The sequence below is a fragment of the Adiantum capillus-veneris genome, unplaced genomic scaffold (assembly GCF_014529385.1).
Source record: "Adiantum capillus-veneris isolate H3 unplaced genomic scaffold, ASM1452938v2 Hic_scaffold_840, whole genome shotgun sequence".
In the NCBI taxonomy this organism is placed as follows: Eukaryota; Viridiplantae; Streptophyta; class Polypodiopsida; order Polypodiales; family Pteridaceae; genus Adiantum; species Adiantum capillus-veneris.
In genome coordinates, this window is record NW_028221819.1 from 27,230 (window position 1) to 46,216 (window position 18,987).

General features: G+C 37.8%; 1 pseudogene; it reads left to right on the forward strand.

Moving 5' to 3' along the window:
- Positions 1-2,828: 2,828 nt before the first annotated feature.
- LOC147416540 (uncharacterized) lies at positions 2,829-6,210 on the forward strand (annotated as a pseudogene).
- Positions 6,211-18,987: the final 12,777 nt, after the last annotated feature.

The following is an 18,987-nucleotide window of genomic DNA, read 5'->3' on the forward strand; positions in this document are numbered from 1 at the left end:
TGATGTGGAGCTCACTGTGTACCAGTTCCGTTTTTGATGGTTCACAATCCCCTCGCCACATTGATTACTTGGGTATGATGATTTTGGCAACTCCATTGTTGTGTAGTTCAATAGAGGAGACTAGTAATTACACAGAAATTACAAATAACGCAAGATAATCAAAAGTCTTTCTCGACACTTCACTATTTAAAATACATTTTCTATGCTACAAAAGAATACACCTTACATACATCACTTATCTCAATCGTCTCATTCATGAGTTCGGAAAAGGTCTTTGAACCCATGCCTAAATCGCCCTTGTCCGAAAATCCTTCGTTATCCAACATGGTAGTCCTTTGAGTATTATGAGTATCCTTCTAAAGAAAGGTTAAGTACATATAATGTATACATGAGTCATGTCTAGCAAATAATTATGATGTCCTATAGTTTTCTACCTACCATATATCCTTGCACCTTAGTGCACATTTGACGTTTTGCGTAAATCGAGGGTATGGCAATGCGATCTCCCTACCATATAGCATATTGGGTGTCCTGATACATAACAATTTTCAAAAAGGTAATTACACAAAAAGATAACAGGAAGAATACGTACTATTTTGAAGTCATCAATTAGATTTCCTCCACCTCCAGGAATGTCGATAGGGCCACATAGTTGCAAGTTCTCCATTTTTTTGGAGAGCTCCACCTCCCATGCCAAGTAGTGTTGAGTACTTCTAGACAATTGCAATTTACCCATACCAAACATGATGATATCCCTGTCTAGGCTAGGAGTTTCTATATACTCCTCACTTGTGTTTCGTTGCATGTCATAACTCCATGCTATGACTAGCAACGACATATCTTGCCTGCAACCATATAGCTCCACATGCCAATCTATATCTCCCTTATTGCACATTGAGCAAACAAACTTAGGTGCCGGATAGCACCTCCTACGCCTTGGATCTTGCCACGTGTTTGAATAGATGTCCTCTTTGAATGAGGATATGTTGTGTGAGGGAAGTACACTTGGCCTCATTTCCTCTATGGTTTTTGTTGGCACTCCATTGGACTTTAGATGAGCATAATTATTACCATTACAAGCACCATATTAGAAGACAATCTTGTGGACTCTAAGCTATGACAATCTTGTTAGGAAAACTATAATACTCCTATGACGCTTTCCGGAACGGGGAACGGGGGACGAGGGACAGGGCTCAAATGGATTTTTAGAGAGAGAGAGAGAGAGAGAGAGAGAGAGAGAGAGAGAGAGAGAGAGAGAGAGAGAGAGAGAGAGTGATTGGCCTTGGTATCGATTTCTGCACCAACAAATCAGGCAGAGAGAGAGAGAGATCGACAGAAAAAGAGAGAGAGACACTTCAGGGCCTCTTCTTCTTGCTACGACGGTCATCTGGTAATCCTCTTCAATTGATCATGCTTATCAATTCTTAGTGTATCTACTGCTTACCCCTCATCGTTGGTTTGGGTTTTGTAGAAGAAGCTTGTATTTGCTCGAGAGTGTGTCAAGCAACGAACAACTAAATTTTGCCGGAGTTTGCTTGAACGACCAACGAAATTAACTCACTTAAGTGCCAGGTTAGTGTTTTTGGTTAATGGTTTGGGAATACTATGCATGCTAAAATAATTTAATGCTTTCAAATGTTCTCATGAGGAATTTTGCCAAAACGGTGTAGGTATAGGATGTTAAAATAATTTATTGCTTCTTATGTCCCAAGCTGGTAGGCATGCTTGCTATTAAGAAAATTTCAATAACAAAAGAGTTTCTATCTAGCCTATACAACATTGGCATGCTGGTCTAATGGAATCAATGGTGCTTGTGATAATCGAAAATCATATAGTGATATGTGGTGATTCCAATCAGACTATATGCCCATGGCTTGGGATGTTATATGGTGGAATCTTTTGAGATTACACCTCTCTTTAAGGGTTGACTAAGGTTCCTAGTGAAAAACGGTGTCCCATGCTTGAACCCATGAATTTAGGCATCAAACAAGTAAACCCAGTTAGCATGTCGGGATAGCATCCCTTCTTTCTACGTCACACACAAGCATTAAAAGAAAACAAGGTTGTTGCTCAATTGCCTCACACACACTCACATTCCTCACCTTCGCCACTTGGAACTATGCGGCCAATCACCACCTACAAGGCTTGCGTTCGTCGTCGTCTGTCCATTTCATTATGGCCTTCGTTTCACACGACCCTAGACATTTCATTTTCTAGTATGGAGTTACCTTTACCTTCACAAAACAAAACTAAACTTCTGCCTTCCAAAAGAGATCTTGGTAGATTCTACTCAAACAAAAGCAGCCAGCTTTGAAGTTCCCTCTTACAAACTTGCAAAGTAAGAAATTTCTATATCTCTAATTTGGTTATTGCTATTGTGGAGGATTGATCCTTATGTGTAAGGAGTTAAAAGCTAGTGATATTTAACCAGCAGATTTTGGATGTGCTGAGTACAAACGTGTCAAAGGATTTGTAGTATTTACCTTTGTTTAGCATGTGGGGGCCTACTTAAAGTAAAGTATTTAGTCGTAAAATCTCTAAATTTTGAACTTGGAGGTGAGAAAACATCTCTACAATTTGGCGTGAGTAGGTGTTTCAAGTTCTTGTAAAAAAAATTATATCGAGCACGGTGTCCAAGATATCGTATCGCTTGCTTCTGCAGCGCATTGGCTACGAAGTGGGTAGTGACATGAATAATGTGTAGTTTCATCTTTATTATTCAATTTCTCAATGTGGCTTTGGTAAATGATAACTGTTTTTTAACGCTAATCCACCTACTATATAGTGGCTCTACGAGCACTTTTATACATGGAATCTATTGAGATGCGATGACTGTCACTACCTTTCCCAAACAAAAAATCAAGGGAGCGCTCCGTTGTTCCCTCACCTTGCAGGTGTGTCGCCCTTCGTTCTGTCACCGTTCCCCTGCAATCCTTTTGTCAACGCCCTCCCAGACCTGCACTGCACATGCACAAAACACCTTTCCTCATCCCACATCGGTCTCTCCCTCAGTCAATGCTGGCAGATGTGAGCTCGAAGTAGGGACGAAGGGACAGCATGCGACGAGCCGGCTCTATGAGTGGTTCTCTTGCTTGGAGGGGAAAAAAGAGAAAGCGCCCCATGGTGGACAAATGCATGGGGACAAAGGGCTTGGGTCCCAAACTGTCCTTCAAAATTTCCAAAATTTCCAAAACACCCGTTGTTCTGAGATCAAAGCTCTCCACATATAAAAAAATTTGTAGCTTTTCATAAGAGGACTCACTATCTATCAATACAAGATGCACATCTTGCACATCTCAAGCCTTGGTCGTGTCTCCCACCAGGGCCCCATTGCCTACTACAGTCCATTGATTGTTTGCGTGATCCTCCAGTCCTTTTCCGCGGCCTGTAAATATTTTGCAACTACCCCGACTACCCCCCTCTCCCATCCTACTATGGGAATTTCTCATGCGCATGTTGGTGGGCACTTGGAGATAGAGAGAAATAGACACATGCGTCCACAGTAGTTTCGAGTGGATGCCATAAGGCGTTGATAGACAAATGCTGCTCCCACCACCTCCCAAACTCTACTTGCACAGGTTGTGCCCATCAACATCCCATAGCCTACCTACGTCTGCCACCCCTAGGTGCCACATACTGCGCCAGCTGCCTTTCCCAAAATGCCCTTCAAATTTTCCAAAATTCCCACAGATAAAAAATTGCAACTTTTCATGAGAATACTGGTTGTCTATTAATAAAAGATGGTTCATTATCTTTAGACCTAATTGCCTTTAGTGCGAGGTATTTTGTCACAAGTTACATGCTAAGCAAGCAAAAACGGATCTGAATTGTCATCAAAAGAATAAAGATTAGAAAATCTTGAACAAATCCAACCAAAATAGATAATGGGTTATTTTGGGATTTTAGAACTCAAGACTTACTTTGGCAAACCTATTCCATGTTTGTTTAGTTTAATAACCAAATGAAATCCCAGCTCATAGTCAAAGTTTTTCTATCCCATCACTTCATACCAACAATATATGGGAAATATATATTTCCACTAAAACGATTTGGGCTTAGGAATGTGATTTGTGCCCTGCCCCACCAAATGAAATCCCAACTCATAGTCAAAGTGATTTGAGTGGATCTCCTTGTTGAGATCTGGCTCGTCTTTCTATCCTACTGTTCTGTCGACTATCAGTGTGATCGTGTTTCTACCCATCCTTGATTTGGTCTATGTCTTGCTCTAAGCGAGATTGCTCGGGACTATATGGATATTGCGATAAATTTTCTTGTTATTTGAAATTTGATTAAAGCTTAAGCAAGGCTTTTATAAACCAATGTGAAAGTGAATCCTTAAAGATCATAAGAGACGTACTTCTAAGATTGCTAGGCATATGACTAATTGTGCCACCACATAGGGTATAAAATCCACACTCTCAAAAAAACATGAATGAGAGAATAGGAGAAAGAACGAACGAATTCATAAACGTCCTGGATCGCTTGGAACTCGTGACCAAAATATTATCACTAGGGAACATAATTTAATTTTTAAACGTTGATGATCTCTTGGAGCTCATGCCCAAAAATTTATCATCAAGGGACACATGCTAATTTGTTGCTGGTTTCAATAATTAAATGCGAAAACTAGTGAAGTGGCTTGAAAATCTACTGAGACATGACAATGTTTTTTCACATCGCTATTTTAGATCTTGATATCGTTTAGTGTTGATTGTTTTGTATAAGGGTTATTAAACTAGTATTGTTTATCTTTAGCAAGCTTTAGAGACTGTTACATTAATGAATTGATATTTTTATACATTTCTTAATTAGCTACCTACTCATCTCTTTGAATGCACTCTTAAAAGAAATTAAAGGTGTTTTTGTAGCTGTTGGCTACTTTGGTGCATAGCTTGTCTATGCATACGTTGATTAATATTTTGGATAGACTAAAAGGGGGTGTACAATTGTATGTTTTTCTAAAATTATAGTCTTTTATTTTGTAGACTATCATATGGAGATGTCTATCCCTGACAATTTGGAGGGCCTTTTTCAACGCCCTCTCATGAAACCATGTCTTATCCCTAATTGTCTAGATGCCTTCATCCCTAGTGTTCTTTTGTCTCCAAAAACCTTTATAGCAAATGTTAGACAGCACTTAGGGAGAAAAAAAGTATCCATTATTGATAAGCACGAGGGTAGAAAGATGTTTACTTATAATAAAGTATTTAGGCATAAAAAAGGTGCATGCGTTGCTATCATTGATGAATGTATACCATTAGGAATTTCACTTCTAGAAGCTTTCAATGGTTTTCCACAAATTTGTGATGATAAGTATTTAGAATTATTAAATATTCTAAATGGGGGGGAGGGATTGTCAAAAATTGGCATACATTACACAGATAAAGGTTTTTTCATTGCATCACATATAGAACCCTTGTGCACTTCGGGATGGGTGGCTCTAGTCAAAGGGAAAAAGACATGGTTCTTTTGGGATCCGAATGATGAAGCTACAATGCATTCTTGGAAAGAGTGCATGACAAAGTCCAATTGTCCTTTACCACAACCGCATATAAGGTTCGTTGCTGAAGCAGGTTCTCTAGTATTCATACCTCCTGGATGGGCTCATGCTGTCCACACAAGTCAACGCTCAATTGGACTTTGTGGCTCTTTATTTACTATGGAGAGTTTGCACAACATTTTGCATCGATGGGATTGGTCTTTGTCAATATATTCGGAAGATAAGCTTCCACTCTTCAAAGATGTTAAAGAGCACATCACAGGCATTTTCAATTTTTCTACAGGTGATTTGGATTCTTTATTGAAAATGGTAGTCTCAAGCTTGGCGAGTGCTCCAAATCTACTAACAGTCCTCAAAATGTGGGTAAAAAAAGAGGACGCAAGCCAGATGGTCGAAAGATTCAATGTCCAAAACCGAAAGTGACTTTTGGAAAACAGCCTCAAGGTGATACACCATTTGAAGACCCAGAGCATGATCCATCCAAAAGATCAAGCTATGGGAAGTGCCATAGATCTTATGCATATGGATTTATGATATACCTGTTTGTGCAGCGTGCTACCAAAGAAATCACACTCATAGATACTTTCATGTACCCCAAGGCTACTTATGAGATGTTGTTTTCATGCTTCTTAGGATTATTGGTGTATCCCAAGGATTGTTTTTCTAATTGGCAAACATTGCCCTAGATCATTTTTTGCTCAGTCATTTGAGACAATGTTGTTATTTTCATTGTTAATTTAACACCTTTAAAAGTTGTGGTTATTTTTTAAAGCACTTCTCTGAGTATAATTTCTTTATATGATGTGTATTTTGATTGTTAATTCAACTCAACTTCAAAAGTTGTGATTCTTCTTTTCTTAAGCACTTTCCTATGTTTAATTCTGTACATTATGTGTCACAAGGACAATTTTACATATTGAGTGCTCTAGTGTGCACATACATGGATATATTGAATATGAATTAGTGAAAGACAATTTTTAAAGCGTGATATAGCCAACATTTATATATAAACTAAATTGAGATATTAGAGGAATGATATGTAAACTGTAGTTTAAGAAGATCATTGCTTGTTATAATTTTCTCATGCACTTATATGGTCTCTACATATATGCTAGGTGAAAGTGGATTAGAGACAGAACATCTAAGCCTAAAAGGAAGTATTTAGAAGCGATGTTATATATAAAAATATTTTGCGTGTCATCGGCATAACATACTTGAGAGGGTCCTACAAAAAAAATAATGGATATATATGCGGAAGGCCACATATAGTCTTGGCCATTCATACATATATATTGTCCTTTCAAAAAGACACCAATTTAATCATTATATGAACACATTAACAAAACAATTGAAGAAAATGTTTAAGGTATCATAGTTTACTGAAAAGCAACAAAAAATTAGTCCATGGACACAGAATGTGGTTCAAGAAGCCCAATTACTTGTGTAATCAATTCTCATATAGCTAAATAAGGTATTTAAAAGAGGTAGCCTATCTATAAATTTTTAGTATGCCACGAGAGTGACCTACATCAAGAAAAAGACGTATGGAAAGAGTCACACTCATATATTGTCGTAGAAAGACAATTATTATAGCTTTATAAATTAACATTTTATTAATAGAAATAGAGAGATAGGTCCATTGATATAGAACATGTAGTTCTATAAGGCCAATTGTGTGTCTTGCACGTGCATTGACTCAGTGTGACATGAAACGTTTCGAGGTTTTGAGGTTTTTGAAACGTTTCGTTTAGGAGCTCAAAGAAAGCGAAACACAGGTTTTGTTTTACATGTATGTACTTAAAATTATACATTGAATATATATGCAAATTCACATGTCAAAACATGTGAAATACCAAAATCTTGATGTGAGACTTGAGTCATGAGTGAACAAAGTAAGTCGGCAGCCAACTACAGCAACGTACATGTATAGATGAGGGGCCCATGTTGACGTGCAAGGTTGAGAGAGAGAGAGAGAGAGAGAGAGAGAGAGAGAGAGAGAGAGAGAGAGAGAGATTATTCGATGTTCGTGAGGCAATCTTTGTACATGGTTTAAGAAATCCACAAACGGGTGGTTTGGGCGGTCAAAAGAGGGCCAAAAAAACAAATCAACTCGTTTCGTCCGTTTCGGTGAAACGTTTCGGCCGTTTCACCGTTTCAGAGGGCCTAAACGCATTTTTATGTCACTATGCATGCATTGACTTTGCGTATAGTGGGCTATCTTCTTGTGCACATATAGATATCTAATAAATTAACATAGATTAGATGGTATTTGCGGAGCTACTTTGTTCTTTTAAGAGCAAAAGTGAATGGGGGTGAAAGCATGTTAATGTGTCACGCTTTTTGTGCTAGTTAGCATTTTCAAGTTAGCACATTTTTAAAAAGTTGGGCGCGGTGCGGAGAGAGAGAGAGAGAGTGTGTGAGTGAGTGTAGATTGTTTTGATGTGGGCATTCGTATGGAGGGGAGCTCCGGGGTGCAGACGCATGTCGTGTCGCTCTCTTTGTCTCGCTCTGGTATCGAGGCAATGTCCCACAATGTATCCTATCCCCATATTTATCGATCTTGTTTCTCTACAAATAAGGACACATATGGAACCACACCATGTCCATCAGGATGGGAAGCCAGTAGGGAGGTGTGCAAGAATGTGCAAGGGAGTAGTGAAGACGGGGGTGTACAACAATTGAGCCAATTTCTTATGGTCGTGGTTGATGCCGATGGATGCCACGGCCCTGTCTGGGCATGGTTGTAAATTGTTTTTTTTAATATATTTCAGAGTTACTCACAAATTGTGAGTAAAAAAGTTAGTTTTTACCTAGTGTGTATAAGTTGTTTATGTAGTTACTAAGAGAAGTTGAAATTGTAGAAAGACACTTATACCTTAAACATTTTGTTTCATAAAATTAAAAGTTTCTTAATCAAATTTGAGCCTTTTACACATTTTAAATCTATAAGTAGTGCACAATTATATAGAGAATCTATTTGTTACTACATTGGCCGTCAAATTATGATCATGATGCAAAATGTAGTATGGGTATCAAGGAAATATAGCTTTCTTATATTGTGCTCATAATATACCTAATACAACTGAGTGTCAACGTTCAGGGTCATATGGATGTGACTAGTGAAAACAATTGGGATAACGAATTGCTGGATTGCATAGTGCGAATTCAAGAAACTTTAGATCACCATCGAGCATCAATAAAACTACAAGATGATCTTTTTAAAGTTTTGTTTCATGGCGTGGGAAGCACAAAGCATAAAAGATCGTCGTTAGGTGATGACAAAGAGAAGTGTCTGGCCGAAATTTTGGTAGAAAAGTCAACTAGCTGGGATGGAAAGATCCATGAAAATTTTGTACCATCAAGTTTCTCTCAACTAATGAGAATTTATAAAAGTAAAGGCATGGTGAAACCACAAGAGTGGAAGCTTTGCATGGGTGATGAGGCTTCCTCTCATACACCACACTTGCTTTTTCCAAGTCTTGAAGATGGTGAAGATAGTTTTCTCAAATGTACGTGCGATCATGGAACTCTTCCAAGGGCCTTACAACGTGATTGCAAAATGTGTTGTGAAAAATGTCCCATATATCAGAAGCCAAGGAAACAGATTATGTCTTTTCATTACATCTCTTTGATCGATCAATTGAAGGAGTTATGTCGAAGTGAAGCTTTTTGCCATGATTTTCTTGGTATGTGGCGCTCAAGAAGTAACTAGCTAAACAAGGATCTATCTGAGGCTCCTGAGCATATCCATGAATTTTGGGATGGTGAGAAGACAAGATTATGTCAACAGTTTTGGGACCCTTGTGGAAAATGGGAAGCACCGGTTGTTTGTCCCAACCAGTCTTGTAAGATGACTTACAAGGCGTTCCTAGAAAAGCTAAAATGTCAAGAGCTTCAACAAGGTTGGAATCAGGATTTGGACAAATACTTGTTCAATTGCACCTATTGTAAACAAGTAATTGATCAAGAAAAGAAGGAGATTCAGGTATTTTCTTACCAAGTATATATTGGCCTAGCTTTATGCATTTGCACACATTTGACTACCTCAACATAAGTATGTATACAAATAATACACACACATTTACATAGACATATGCATGTTTATATGTACTTGTGTTTATATACATATAATTAGAGCATGTACATGTGTGATCATGTAGACACACATAGACATATGAATGTTTATATGTACGTATGTTTATATATATGTAATTAGAGCATGTCCATGTATGATCATATATATGACCCTGAACTTTTAAATATGTTATGAATGCATGTATATATATTTTTTGTTACACATAGTATAAATTTGAGCATGTGTGTTATATACATAAACACAAACAACTAAACACACATTTTTTATCTTATTAAATGGATTGATTGTTTTGATAGGGTGATCCTAGAAATTTTGCATTAATGTTGCATTGGGATGGCTTCCAAGCAGCTACAACCACAATAAAGGATAGTGTCGTGGTCGAAGTTGCTGTTTTGAATGGTGGCAAGAAGTCTACTATAGGCTCTATACCTGTCCTTTTTTTGCCTTTGTCACACAAAGACCTAGAGAAAAAGCAAGGGATATTCTTTCATTTTTCTTATATCCCTTGATTTTAGAGTTAGAAAGCTCATTTATTGATGGCGTTGAGGTAGATTATAACTACCCATCCAATGATATTAGTGAGGAGCTTAATTCTAACTCAATTCACCTAAGAACTTTGCTTATGTTATGCATCGGAGATCATCCTGCTCAGTGCAAGCTAGGTCAAGTGAAAGATGGTGGGTCAAGATTTTGTAGGAGAGATAAAGCTAAGGCAACCGTAACAGAAGATTCCCATGGGAGGCGTTATGTTTATGATGATAATAGAAAACAAGACAGATTTCCTCCAATGGAAAGACATGTTAAAGAGATGTGGGATGCAATTCGACATTCACGTCGGTGTACAACAAAGGAGAGAAAAGAGGAGATTCTTGGAGAAGCTGGGTTATCAGGCGAATCCATCTTATGGAGATTGTACCATTTGTATGGTTTTGACATCTCAAAAGATCTTGTCTATGATGTGATCCATATTTTGTCCTTGAATTTGTTTCAAAAGTATATTCGAAAGCTAATGGAGGATGCTTCTATGACCACAAAGAAGAAAATTGATGAAGCAATAAGAGACGTCTCCAAAGCCATACCCAAGGATATTATAAATTCTTCGCAGTGGCCATATAATCCCTCAAAGCACTATAAGATGTTCAAAGCTGAGGAGTGTCAAAAGTTTGTTCAATGGTGCCTTCCCTATATTTTAAACATGGTACCTAGTATTAGCACAAAACACACTCAATTGGAACTTTTGCTCATTGATATTACACACATGTTCTTTGATCAAACAAGAGATTGTGGTTCGAGTGCAAATGATATACAAGTTTGTCGTTCCTTATTGATATCTTGGCGTATTTTATCTGAAGAATATGATGGTCTGAATAGCTTGCCCCTAGAGCATGTTGCAGGTTAGCATTCTACTTGTAGAATGTATCTTAAAATCTTATGTTTACATTATCCATTTGTTTGTAATATTTTTTGATGCTTTATCAGGTAGTGGAGAGATACTCGATGACATTTTCAGTCATGGCTCACATGATTGCTTTTGGTGCTTCTCCTTTGAAAGAAGTGTTTCAGGATATTTGAGGATACCAACCAACAACAAGGCAAATGAAATTTATTACACTTGTTTTCATAGTCGCCTTTTATTCACTCATCTATGGCAATAATTACATCTCGAGCTAGATGGTATTCGTGCATGTGAAAGAAACAAGCGTTTCATCCATTCTTGCTTGATATTTCCAGAAGGAAATGTGGGTCACTGCTTTTCTCCAACATGCTATGAGTGGTATGAGAGATGCATTCTGCAGGTGAAATCTAAACCGGATGCACTTAAAGTGTGGAATGCAAGCGCTCAACTTTCCCAATGTGGTTGCAAGATTTTGGCAATGAGAAAAGGAATTCTTGTGGGGGGGAAGACTAGGAAAACATTCAAATTAAGTGACCTCGAGAAGGAGTATCTAAGAAACTTTTATAACAGATCTAGGGTCAATGCCCTAGAGTACAAGGATGTTCGAGGTACTGCATTTTGTTATTCTAAAGTTTTTGTGCATAAGAAGAAGTACCACGTCGGTGATTATGTGATTCTTAACACTAGGTTGGTAATGGGACACTTTTATGTCCTGTGAAGTGACCATTTTCCTTGAATTATGTCAAGAGTTTCAAAGTGGATTTGGAGGTGCTATCTGTCTAGAAAGTTGTCTCATGAGCTGAAAAAAACTTGACATTTTTTTGGAATATCAATTCCATCTTTAACCTTGTCCTTGCACAACATTTCACAACCTAAACTGTGTGAAAAAACGGGTCATGTTTTTGGGTTTTTTCAACTTTTTGCAACTATACCACTCTAGAATTCATGTTTGTGAGGTCTATAATGTTAGAGAACTATCTTTAGTAGTCCTCAACATGTCTTGATGCTTCTAGGGAGAAATAAATGTTAAAGTTGTAAGTTATGACCAAATTACAAAAATTGTCAAATCCTGTTTTTTAGCCAATTTTAGCTCTTCTATGATTTTTTTGGTGGCTTTCATGATATCCAAATGCAGTTTTGATTATCTATGTCGCATATTGTAACATAAAGCTAATATTCCTTGAGTTTTGGGGCACCTAATACCCTATTTTGCATAGTAGACAACGATGGTTGATTTTTTCAATTATAGAAGAAAACGAAACATTCTAGTATATCAAGTATAGCTTTTTCAATATTGTTAGTTTCTTGTGACAACTACATGCATTTTGTAGGTAGTAACCATATCTAGTCATAAGGATCAAATTTGGCTAGATATTGAATAGTTTCTATGGGATTCTACAACTCATAATGTTGAACCCAGTTTTTTCATGTTTACTGTATTTAGCACTTCATCTTTGTCCCCAAGATTCCCCTTGGTAAGAGATGTATTATTCTTTTGACATGCTCCATGGCTCCTTATGAACCTAAAGGACAATAGGGAACTAAGAAAACATGCATATATTATTTGTATTGAGCGTGGCTATAGAAACTTTGATGATAGGTTTGCAGAATGGTAAAAATTCAACTTTTTTGTACCTATTTCTTTTGGCAAAACAAAAAATAGTGAGTGAGAAGCAATCATATGTTCTGATCACCAACCCATTGAAGTTAACTAGGGAATTTATCTCAAGTCCTACAAAAATCCCTAATCTTATTTTTATGCAACAAAACGTAAGAAATGACTGTTTTGATGAAAATGTATTGGTCCATCAACTTTGGAGGCTTGGTGTGACCAAAAGATGAGAAATTTTACAAGTTTCTTATTTTTTCCATGTGTAGTAGGCCTTGAACTATAACCTCATGAAAGGATTTTACAAAATGAGTGGATCTACTATGGTTTTGGAGGTTTTTTTCAAAACCCTGAAAGGACACTTTTATGTCCTGTTAGGTTACCAACCTAGTGTTAAGGATTCACACCATAGAGGATGCATTAAGAAAATATTTTCACATGAGCAAAGAAGAGAAATTGAGATTTTTGTTGTACTTAGTTGTATACAAAATAGCTTTCAGAACTTGGACTCTATAACAAGTATGCCTCTTATCCCCAAAAGTGATAGGGAAAAATTGGTAGATACTATGATACCACTTGCTAGCCTTGGCCAAAATTTCTTTTTGCTCCAAGCTTCATCAGTAGAAATGCAGATTGCTTATGAAGTTTCAGGCCGCAATGTTCGATCGAGATTGTTGCATCCATGATAACCAGGGTGCATCCCTCCATGGCCAATAGAGGAAGATCATGTGTTGGTTATTCAAGGATCCGACAGAAAAGAGGCTAAGGTTATGAGGGTTGACATTCATGGCAAGAAGGCGCTTCTTTTTTGGTTGCATTCCACAGATGAGCCTTCATGGGTGGATTGGAATGACATCTCAACTCTACTTCCATTTACATCTTACAACTAGGTATGTCTTATTTTCCATGTGCTTATTGCTATTATGCGTGTAGAATGTTAAGAAAAAGTTTTGCAATGTATCTATATTGATAACTAGGATAGTGCTGCATTAGAACTTTTTGAGATGAATAGATGCATTTAGAGACAATTTTTTCCTTTCAAAATATGGAGTTTTTCCATCAAACAATGAATTGTTTTTGAACTTGAGGACCATATCAAGTTTTTGGCAAAGAGCTCACATGTTTATATGCATAGTAGTTATCATATCTATATTGATAACTAGGGTAGTGTTGCTTTGGAATAAAAGCATTTAGAGAAAAAATTTTCCTTTGACAATATGATGTATTTCCATTTAACAAATAATATTTTTAGAACTTGAGGACCATATCAAGTGTTTGGAAAAGAGCTCAAATGCTCATACATAGGAATACTTAACTTGATCATATCATTTGTTTATGTATGCATTATTGGCCAATGAATGAGAAGGAAAATGTAGTAACAAATTAATGGTCATCATTTATCTTTAAATCATGATAAGTTGATCCAAGGATTGGTTAATAACTATTGTGTGATTATTTACTTGTCCACGTGTTTATGCATGTGTATTCAATATCCTCTAAACAATGTTCAAAATATGAGGTGCTTTGCACTATGTTCTCTTGGAAAAGAGTATATGAAAGATGCTATATAGATCACATGGATATTTACTTCAAGAAATTTATGTGGTATGTAGGTCAGAAAATGTATATGAAAGATGTTGTATGGATCATATGTATATTTACTTCAAGAAATTTATGTGGTATGCAGGACAAAAAGAGCTACTCTACAATGATGACTCAAATAAATGGGGGATATGGTCAAAATGTATGGTTTTAAGGAATTTTGATCTTGCTCGACTAGCAAGGCAGCATTAGTCATGGATGTTCTTATGAATTTTGAACTACAAGGATTTTGTTTGGTGCACTAAACTTGGAATGGTCATTGCAAACACTTAATGCAATGTAATGTAGCTACATAAAGACACCTCATCTTATTGTTCAAGTTTTGTGGTGTAAGTAGTCCACGAATGAGTTATTTTATCACTCGTGGACAGTATGGACTAAGGAATCATCCCTCTAGGTGCTAGTAATGTTGCTACACAAGTCAAGTTCTTTAGTGTTCTTCTCCTCTTGGTATTTAGTTTTTGCATCATGTCTTTGAAAAAGCTTAAGAGAATTTATTTCTCATTGGATATGTCTTCTTTTTAATGTAAAGTATGATTCTATCAAAGTTAGTTATCAACATATAAAATAGATGTGTTTCTAGGATACACTTCTATTACATGAAAAGTATTGTTTTCTCATAGGTGTATATTGTGTGGAAACAATTATTATTGCATCAAGTTTTGAATGGGCCTTGGCACATTAATTTGACCAAGACATGTGATGGTGGACAATCATGATTTTCAAATTACATGGTTATGGTTTCAAATGGGTCTTGATGTATAGACTAGTATTCCCTTAACATGTCATGGTGTAATTTTTCATTCCCTTAACAATTTATTTCTCATTAGATATGTCTTCTTTTCAATGTAAAGTATGATTCTATCAAAGTTAGTTATCAACATGTACAATAGATGTGTTTCTAGGATACACTTCTATTACATGAAAAGTATTGTTTTCTCATAGGTGTATTTTGTGTGAAAAAAATTCTTATTGCATGAATTTTTGAATGGGCCTTGGAACATTAGTTTGACCAAGACATGCAATGGTGGACAATCTTGATTTTTAAATTACATGGTTATGGTTTGAAATGGGTCTCGATGTATAGACTAGTATTCCCTTAACATGTCATGGTGTAACTTTTAGTCTTTGTCTACCAAAGTTTAAGGAATGGAATCTTAAAGTACATTCTCCTCTTTGGTGTCCTTGTACATACACTGAGAGGAGTAATTAAGTTAAAAATTGGTGGAATAGAGCTCAAATTAAGGATGTGTCTCATGCAACTCGTAATTATATTTGGTAAGGTAATGACTCTTTTTATTGTTTATGTTGCAAGCATCTCACAAAATATGTATCATTTCACACTCTTGCTAGTGAATTATTTTGTATCGTGATTAAAGTGGTGCGGGGAGAGATATTATATAATGTTTGATATTTCATATTTGACAAATAAGAATCCCAACAGGTCGTTCACTTGCATCAACTTTGGTGATTTCATGCCAAATATTCCACAAAATAGTTTGGCTTTATTGGGTTTCTAAGGATTTTAGTGTGGAACAAAATATCAAATTTTGTGTGTAGCAAAATGCTAGAAAGATTAGAAAAAGATTACATTAAGAAGAATTGCCTTGCTCTGTGTACTGAGAGCAGGGGAAGGCAAGCTAGGTCGTCAGGAGAGGGCGGTGGAATGTCCTGGAGCTCTATCCTTTCGCATGCTTAGTGGTTGGTGGGTTGCACACTGCCTTGATCTCCTTGGGTTGCAGGAGTCTGTGTCGGTCGGCAGGGGAGATCCTGGGTACATACTGTCTCGCTGCCCTTGTTAGTCTTGGAGATCACTTGCCTTTTTAGCTAGAGGCCTTATTTTTCCCTTGGAGGGTCTTGCGACGACCCTGTTCTTGCTTGGAGCGAAGCAACCCGCCATATTGGGTGCGGATCTTGGTGTAACGGGGGTGCCCACTATTGGGGAGGCTTGGTTATGGGGTCTCGGATCTACTGGCATTTGTGTTGATATAACCTTTGGAAGCTTTGCGTATTATGCAGTCCTGGTGAGAGCGGGGTGGGTTTTGGGAATGTGTGAGCTTCTACAAGTCCTTGTGGCAGCTCGATTCCACTAGGAGTAGTCTTCTATTCTGGGGTGAACTGTTGTTCTTGTGTCTTCTTGGTTCGAACTATGAGAAACACCTTTGCTTTCTCAAGACTTCAAGCTTGATGTCTATTTCTGTCTCCACTTGGTTGCAACTCTCCTGGGCCATGTAGATGGCAGTGTGGCAGGGTCGTCGACATGGTGGCACCCTAGTCAGCATATTAGTGATGGGGATGATGGGTTTTTAGTTATAATTCTTGTAAGGTTGAGGATTTGTAATGATGCTTGTAAGGTTGAGGCTCCTTGTAAAAGCCTACACATTTGTCTCTTGTGGTATATTCTTTTGGCCATGGCTTGATTTGGGCATGATGTAGGTGTATTGGTTGCTTTCTATTAATATAATCTCTCATATAATGTGAGATTGGAAAAAAAAAAAAACAGGAGAAGCTTACATTAAATTTTGATTGAGTGTTTAATTAAGTCAACTTGGGACAAAATGGTGAGAACAATGTAAAAGATCCATATTGAGTATATTTCCAATCTATGACGACAATTTTATAGGCTCTATCGGTTCGTGATATGTTCTTTTTATCTTAAAGGATCGTAGATAAGTTGTCAACGAAGTGTTTTGCAAATGCTTTTTAGGGTCAAGGACACTTTTTTGGAGGTAAATGAGCCATTGGATCAAGAGGTCGTCATGTTGAAGACGTTCAAATGAAAGCATAGTGGGAAAATTGGGAATCCCATGAATTTTTCCAGATATCCCATGAATCCCACTTTATACAAGGGAATGTTTATTTCCACATTGCAACTAGTCCCAAGTGGCGTCTATTTTCCCATATTAGAATTCATTGTCCCACTTGGGTTTGTATAAGTACCACAAGGAATAATCCATTTCCTCATGGGAAACTAGATTTCCACTTGTGAAAAAAGAGGGAAAAACGAATTCCAGTTGGGAATAATACTTGGAAAATCGGCAATGTTCTCTTGTGTATGCGATGCCTCTCGAGCAGAAGCTCATGATGTTATTTATTGTATGAAAAACACTGGAAAAGACTCCGTTTTCCTACATGAGAAAATTTCTAAATCTTCTTGTGAAAGAGCGGCGCAGTAATATTGGACTGTTCGCATTTCTTGCACCCATGATGTCATGTCTTAATCTATATACCTACCGATTATTTAGCTCTATGCTGCGATTAGTCTGCGAGGAAAGTACTTCGTATAGGCACCGTTAAGTAGGGCTCATCACGTTTGCCGACTGCAGGCAATGCTATGAATGGCCATCGAATATTTTTGTATCTGTCCGAGTCGACTGCTCGCACCATCGTTCATCCTCTATTTCCAGCTTGTGGTACAATCAATTGTTGAGCGAAAGGCATGTTCGTACCAAAAGCCATAGCGCAAATGATACAATGCCCATAGAACAATTCTAAGCGAACTTTTGTGTGAACAAGGAACCAGCAAGGGAGATAATTACAACAAGATTTCTAGTAAGGTTTGAACTCCAAAATTGCCGGAGTGCGAAGCACGCATTGTTCCAACTAACCACTCCTGCACCCATGCAAAGATGTCATGTCTCTAAATCTGTACTAAAATAGAAGGCCTATGGGTCTTAGGATAGAAACCCGGCTCATTATTGGCCCCTTTACCCTAATGGGTACTTTTTGGGTTTGGGCGGTGTGTTGGTTGGCATTGTGCAGGGAGTGATATAGGTTTGGAGCCTATTAAATGTTGTCCACAACCCTTAGGCTTATTGAAGCACTACAACACTAAATGAAGATATCGACGCGTCTATATCGACGGACATTAGCGGGCGTCGATATACGCGTCGCAATGTGCGTCGATATACGCGTGGAAAAGCTTTATTTGCGACGCGTATAACGACGCGTATATCGACGCAAAAAAAATTGGAAAAAAAAACGAAACCCGCGCACAGGGACCATTTTCGCCTGCTCGGGTCTTGGCCAAAACCTGCTGCGCAGGTATTATGTCCATCTCTACCCTCCCCAACCCCCCCCCTCTCTCTCTCTCTCTCTACCTCTACATCGTGTGTGTGTGTGTAGGAAAGAGAGAGAGAGAGAGAGAGAGAGAGAGAGAGAGAGAGAGAGAGAGAGAGAGAGAGAGAGAGAGAGAGCGGTGTGTGTGTGTGTGTAGAAAAGAGAGAGAGAGAGAGAGAGAGAGAGAGAGAGAGAGAGAGAAATGTGTGTGTGTGTAGGAAAGAGAGAGAGAGAGAGAAATGTTTGTAGGTAATCAAAAAGAGAGAGAGAGAGAGAGAGAGAGAGAGAGAGAAATGTGTGTGTGTGTGTAGGAAAAAGAGAGAGAGAGAAATGTGTGTAGGTAATCAAAGAGAGAGAGAGAGAGAGAGAGAAAGAGAGAGAGAGAGAGAGAGAGAGAGAGAGAGAGAATTAATGTATGCTTAGGAAATTAAAACTAAAGAAAGAAATGAAATGAAATGTTATATTAACGTCTTCGAAAGGCCAAAGTGATCTATGAGACATGAGACAAGAAAGTTACAATGTGATGGATCTGATACAAAGTCAGAGTAAGAAGATGACAAAATAAAATATTATGGAATCCTAAACTGCTGGGTGTGGACTAAACGGCTAAACGAGCTAGTTGGGATAGGTAGATCTCCTCCATGGTCAGTACTCTGACCGGACGTTGTGCATGTCGAGCCAAAGTGACCTAGCTAGATGCTCTGATGCAGCCTCTGTCGATGTTG